Source organism: Chinchilla lanigera, unplaced genomic scaffold (genome assembly GCF_000276665.1).
Source record: "Chinchilla lanigera isolate Chin_1 unplaced genomic scaffold, ChiLan1.0 scaffold00057, whole genome shotgun sequence".
Classification (NCBI taxonomy): domain Eukaryota; kingdom Metazoa; phylum Chordata; class Mammalia; order Rodentia; family Chinchillidae; genus Chinchilla; species Chinchilla lanigera.
The window spans coordinates 3,045,808-3,051,398 of NW_004955458.1; positions in this window are offsets into that span (position 1 = coordinate 3,045,808).

A 5,591-nucleotide genomic window follows, 5' to 3' on the forward strand; every position below is an offset into this window, starting at 1 on the left:
TAAGAAAAGAAAGCAGTAGCTGTCTTCAGGATCCAGTATTCTAGAAAATGTTAGAAAAGTGGATTTAAAATCTTGTTAAAGCATCATGTTAGGAGATATAACTGAAGCTGGTGACTATGGCAACTGAACTGGCAGAGGCTCCAGGTTTGTCCTCTTCACTGCTTCTCATGAAATTGCAGGCTGGAAGCCACCTGGGAGTGGGTGGGCTGGAGCATAAGTATATGTGTAGATTATTTTGCAGGTTCATGTGGAAATAACTGATAACCTTGCTCTCAGTTTTGCCTGGTCTGTGTTGGCAAAGGACAGGGCTTAAATAAGCAAAATAGCACAGCAAAAGTACTCCAGAAGTGAATGGAGTGTTATTCATGCTCAGGCACAAGCCCTGATTCCTCAGTTGGCCCTTCATGAAGAGTAAAGCTGTGAATCCAAGCAAGCAAAGCAGAGTGTGCCACTGGATTGACATAGGAACCAGTATCATCTACACAGAGAAGAGGAATAACACAGCTGTACAAAACAGCCAATTGAAATGCAAACAAAAAACACAAAGAGTGAAACAGCTCAAAGCAGAGAATGAACAGTTGCAGGCAAAATTTAAATTGCTGGCAAAGCAATCAAAGATTTGTTTTTTGAGCATGCACACAACCTTTTAGACAATATGCAGCCCATTAGCATGAAAATAGGACAACAGACTTGGATACTGCAGGACAGTAGACCTCATCCTTTCCAGACTTCACAACTGTGGCTTTGTTATGGTTGATGCATTGTGTCAACTTGGATAGTCTAGAGGTTTGGCTTAGTGACTCAGCAGGAAGCCAGGGTGCTTACTTTGTATACATCCTGAGCCTGTGGAAGAAGTGGGCATGGAGATTATGTGAGTGCTACATACCCTCTAGGTGGGGGTAGCCTGCTTACAATATAAGGAGGAAAGGAGGCTTGCTCTGTCCTTCTTTTTACTCTTGTTGCTTTGCTATTCTGATGCCATGAACTGTTGCCCTCTACCATGAGCCACTCTGCCTTGGAGCCAGCCAAGTATGGACTGAAATCTCCACAAACTGTAAGCTAAATAAACCTTTCCTGCCTTAATTTGGGGAGTTGGGTATTTTTTCTCAGCAACGAGAAAAGTAACCAAGACAGGCTGGAACATAAAGGTGTTATTATAGACAGCTAAATTAGGTAGGAATATTACAAGCAATCAGACAGGGCTAGGCCCTCAAAGAAGTCAGTGCCAAAGATACAACTGTGGGTGAAGGTGCATTCATTGAAAGCCAGACCTCAAGACAAAAGATGGAATGACTATACTTACATACTTCCCCTAGAGATGAACAATAATGATTAATGTTCTAAATATCAACTACCATCAATCACCTGAATGTGGAACCGGAAAGAGTTCCTGACCCACTCTTTCAGGAAAGATCCCTGTTCTTTCCATGCACACTTGCTATATGACTTGCTTCCCCATTGGATCAATATTACCTAAGCAATTATATTTGTAATCTTATTAGTTGACTATAGTTTTGTTCCACCTTTCACTTACCTCATGATTTTGCTGTAATTGAAGTCCATGGCAACCTACTCTCAGGGTCCTCTTCTGCCTTTCTTAGACAGAAGCTTTCTTTCCCTCAATAAATATTTCCTGCTCTTAACCCCTGTTGTTTTCTAGAATTCATTCTTCAATGTGGGGGAATACTATCTCAGTGTATCAGACATCTAGCATGTTGGGAGTTGTAATATTTCCCTTATATTATTTGGATTATTTGGAGGTTCTCTTAATCCCTATATCAGAGTGACCACCTATACCACTCAGATGCCCATGTCTAAATATTGTCTTGTTCCACTATTCAAGAATACTTTGCAGGTTATTTTCTAGCATCAGAGTTGTTTAGATGTGTCACTTAAAATTAAGAAGAGTTGTTTAGATGTGTCACTTAAATAGCAAGAAATCATTCAAAAGGAAAGGAGAACTAGGGAATGGGAGGGGAAAGGAAGGAAAAAGAAAAAATGAGAAGACTAAAATGGAGACAAAGCTTTGTAAATAAGGTGGGAAAGAGCGGCTGAAAGGAAGGGAGGGAAATGGGGAAAAAAGAGAAATCAATATATATCATGTACAGGTACAAATTTCCTATGACCAATGCAATCATTATGTATATCTAAATTGCATCAATAAACTTAATATTAAGAAAAAATAAAAATGAAGGAAAAATTTTAAAAATTATTTTTGAAAGAAAATGCTGGTAAAACACAGTATATTGCCATTTTGTGGAGACAAAAAAAAATGGCTGTAACTAATATAGGGAACCTCTAGAATCTTCCCTATATCATTGGTAATTGTTCAGATTGGCTTGGTTAATTTTTTCTTTTAGCATGACTGTAGTTCAAAATTTTTGGCTTCTGTGTATTATTTTGTGTCTGGCATGGTGACCAAACATAAGACACATCTGATTAAAGTTTGTGAACCAGGTGTCTCAGTTACTATTCCCCTTGCTGAGACAAAATACCCAACACTCAAACTTAAGGGAGGAAAGGTTTATTTAGCTCATGGTTTGTAAAGGTTTCAGTCCATAATCAGCAGGCTCTGAGGCAGGGTGGCTTTACAGAGGAGCAACACAGCCGAGAACCAGTTCACAGCAACTAGAAGACAGCAGAAGCAAGCAAGGAAGGGAGACAAGCTTCTTTCTGTCCCTTATATTGTATCCAAACTACCTGCCCTATGGTGGGTGTAGCCCACACACTCTTAATCCTAACCAGAACTATGTCAAGTGAATTGGAGGACTGATTTACTAATCACACACCCTTAATCCCAGTGTCATACACTTTATATTCAGCCACTCCTGAAAAATCCATATGATGGCATGAGGCTTTGGGGTGATGTCTAGGCACAGAACACAACACCAGGTTTCTCATTTCAATGTAGTCATTTCTCACCACAATACTCTTTCCTACCATATTTCCCTGAAAATAAGACCTAGCCAGAAAATAAACCTTAGCATGAATTTTTTTCAGGATTCTCCTAATATAAGCCCTACCCCCAAAATAAACCCCAATTAAGATAGTCAACCAGATGAACCACTTGTCTATGTCTTTGCAACATATGATGGACATATTTAATTATAAAATAATAATAATATATAATTAAATGTAAATAATACCATTGTCATTAGTGTTTAAAACTATAATATAAACTCTAATTAAGTTCTTGTAAATACCTAAGTGGGAACCTTTGAACTAGTGGTGAATGCCTATTTAAACAGATGAACTCAAGAATTTTTGACAAATGACCAGAGTACAGACACAACATGTGAACCAGAGATTGTGGAACCTGGATACAATAGCAGGCAGATAACAAAAAGAAAACCTAAGAATTATTGGAGTTAAAGATTAGAAGCTAATACAAAATAAGTAAGTAATTGATGGAGACCACTATGAAGCAGCCCTGAGCAGGACTTAACCAGTGGACTTTTTGTGTCTATTTGTGAATCTGTCCAAGGCCGAGCCTTCTTGTTTGGAGATGTGAAGTGGACTCACAGTAGTGAACCTCTGTGGGTCACTAATCCCTACTAAGACCTGTAACGCAGATGGAACCCAAAGGCTCAAAGGATAAGACAAGATCACAGCCAAGGACACTTGGATCCAACCTCAACTAGATAAAGACTGTAGCCTCAGGTATTCCACTCCTGGGTGGATTAACTTAATTCCTTACTTGGTGGAGTCCTTAAATAGTTCTACCCTTCTTGAGTACTCCCCTCCCTTCTACTGATAATAAATATGGGCCACCCAGAGAAGGTCTTGATTTTAGTCCTGAGAGAAATCTCAAATACTGTGAGAGGACTTTGATCCTCCTGGAGCCCTGAAATCATTCCATGTGCCTTTTTATTTAATCTTCATTATACATTCTTTTGGGAGATTGTGGACCTGATCAGCCTGCAATAACTAAAGGATATTATTAATCTGATAAGTAATGTATCTACCAAAATCATAGCAAAAAATTTTCAAAGTGTAGGGAGAAATTCAACTTCCAGGTAAATGAGGAATATAGAATCCCAAATAGTAATGACCATGAGGAAGTTCTCCATGACACATCAGAATCAAAATTCCAAAACCAGCACAAGAACAGAATCTAAAACTATTAGAGAAAAGAATCAAATAATTTACAAAAGCAAACCTATCAGAATAACAACAGATTTCTTAACACAGGCCTTAAAATCCAAGAGAATTTAAAGTGGCATTTTCAAGCCCTAAAAGAAAATAATTTTCACACAGGCAAATGTACCCAGCAACACTATCTTTTCAAAATTGACATGAAATTTTTCCAGGACAAAGAGAACCCTAAAATATTCATGACCATGAAACCAGCACTGCAAAAAAAGAACTCAAGGAAATTCTAGCAAAGACAATGAGACTAACCACACACACACACACACACACACACACACACACACACACACACACACACACACACACAGGAATTCAGATATCTAACGGAGAGCAGTTAAGACAAATGGAAAAATAAATAAATCAGCAACAGAAAAACAAAGCAATACAGGGAGGCAGGCAATAACTTTCAGTACTAACTCTCAACGCAAATAATCTTAACTCGCCAATCACAAGACGTGGATGGCAGACTGGATCAAAAACTAAAACCCAATTGTAAATTGCTTACAAGAAATACACCTCAAGTATAAACAACCACGTAGACTGAAAGTCAAAGGATGAAAATGATGCTCCATGCAATAGGAACTCAAAAGCAAACAGGAGAGCTATCCTATTTTAAAGTAAAGTGAAATTCAAAACTCATCAAAAGAAACAAAAAAGGTCACTGTATATTGGTAAAGGGAACAATTCAACGAGATAATCATTTTAAATACATATGCACCAAATGCTAGTGAACCTAACTTTATTTAACAAACACTAGTGGATACAAATGAAAGGAAAAACACAACAAACACTTCTCCAAAATTATCAAAAGAAAGACCCATATCAATGCAATTAGAAATGAAAAAGGTGAAATCACAATGAGCATCATCAAAATTTAGAGAAATATAAATAACTACTCTGAAAACCTATATTACAATAAATTAGAGGATCTAAAAGAGTAAAGAAATTCCTAAACATATATGAATTACAAAAACTGAACCAAGGAGATAATTTACATAACACACAATAAAATCTGGGTACTAACAAAAGCCCCACAGACTAAGAAAAGCCCAGGTATTAATGGGTTTACTGCTGAATTTTACCAGAACTTCAAGGAAGAATTAATGCCAAAACTCCTCAAATTTTTCCATGAAATTGAAAGGGAAGGAATACTGCCAAACTCATTCCTGGAAGCTAGCATTGCCCTGCTACCAAAACAAAACAAGAATTTAACAATAATGAAGAAAAAAAAAAACAAAAAAGAAAAGAACAGACCAATTACTTAATAAAGAAAGATCCAAAAACCCCAATAAGATACTTGCAAATAGAATATCGAGCTTCCTCAAAAAACTAGAAGTGGAGATCTCTGGGTATTTTTCCAGGAAAGTTGAAAACATCATACCACAGCAATATATGTGCATACATGTTTATAGCAGGACAATTTGTCATAGCTAAATCTT